Source organism: Nematolebias whitei, chromosome 2, assembly GCF_014905685.2.
Source record: "Nematolebias whitei isolate Nwh7 chromosome 2, NemWhi1, whole genome shotgun sequence".
NCBI classification, from domain to species: Eukaryota; Metazoa; Chordata; class Actinopteri; order Cyprinodontiformes; family Rivulidae; genus Nematolebias; species Nematolebias whitei.
In genome coordinates this window covers 38,880,431-38,881,974 of record NC_056499.1, presented here as the reverse complement: position 1 = coordinate 38,881,974, position 1,544 = coordinate 38,880,431, and positions in this window count along the sequence as shown.

The following is a 1,544-nucleotide window of genomic DNA, read 5'->3' as shown; positions in this document are numbered from 1 at the left end:
TATATCTTGTGTGATTCCTTGTGTATGTTCCTTTGTACTGAAACTCTGGCACAACAATTTCCTGCAGGATCAATACAGTTCTATCTTGTCTTAAAAGTACTTTATTTGCAGATTGTCACATTTTAGTTTTTTTGCCCAAACAATAATGCTTTATGGCGTGTGCATCTTTGTGTCTGTCTGTTAGCTAAATATCCCATGAACAACTGGACAAGTGTTATTGAAATGTGCAGAAAGTGATGAGTAAATGAATAAATCTATAATTGATTCACTTTAGAGCTGAAACTGAGCCCCAACAAATCCTGTTAGTGCTAACAGACGCCACACGCTCTTAGTTTGAACCTTTGCCGTTCTGTTTTTGGAGTCAGCTCATGTCTCTTAGCAGATTTTCTCAAGGATTTTAATAAAACGTTCAGGATAAACTCACTGAACGTACCTTTATAAATGAATACCTTTTTTTAGGCAATCCAAATCAAGGGCTGGGTGATATGCATTCATTCAAGGAGTGCTGTCAGAATTTGCATAGCAGTTAAGCCCACATGTGTATTATGTACCTCGTCTTTATATTCGCCTAATTTCCACCAACAGTTTCATCCCTGTTTCTTCTCTTACATGTTTGTTTTGCAGCGCTTTTGTTTTATAGCTGCTGAGCAAAAAAAAAAAAAGTTTATGTGAAAGGGTTAGAAATATAAATATAAAGTATGAACTCCATTTAGAAGGGTTAATATCCCCCAGTGCTCTTGGTTTTTCACAGTCCTCCTGGGAGCACTGTCTGAGCGCCGAGTGAAACGCGGTGAAAGACGATCTTCAGTCACAGGAGTCCTCGGCGTGCAAAGATGTCAGCAGCAGAGGGTCGACTTTATATTTCACCCTCTGAAAGACGATTTCTCCTTTTAACAAGCGCACAGACAGCCGAACAAGAAGGCTGCAGTCACACATCCAATTAAAGCTGCTCTCATAACCTGAAGGACGGGGATTTGTTTTCTTCCTGGATTAGTTGCGCAGCAATCCAAACAGGCCAACATCTGTGGCCTGACTCCTACAGATGATGTCACACGGTGGCTGGAAGTCAGGAGACGGGATTAAATCTCTCAAGTTTTGGCTAAAATTGCTTAAAACAATCTTCCCCCGTGTGGTGCATTGTGGGATAAAGAAGCAAACATCTGCTATATGGACATTTTAAATGCAAAGAAAGCCTATTTTGTTTGTTTCCCTCCTTTCTTTAAATTTGTAAATAAAGTTGAAATCTCCTTTGCAGTTAAATAAAAAAAAAAAATCAACATTGTGGAAACTGGGACAAATTAAAGGGCTAGCTTTCTGCAGCCTTTCGTGCCAGAGTTTTATACTAAAACCCTCGTATATTTAAAGATGATGGAGTTGTAGCTGTGTTGGTCAAGCCGTAAAACCAAACGTGATACTGTGACATATCAAAATAAGAGTTTTTAACTCTCAGCTACTACCACATTAAATTTTAGCTGAATATCTGTAAAACTGACAGAGGTACGGCCTTTACTGTGTTGACTAATATCCATTAGCTGTGAGAAAAA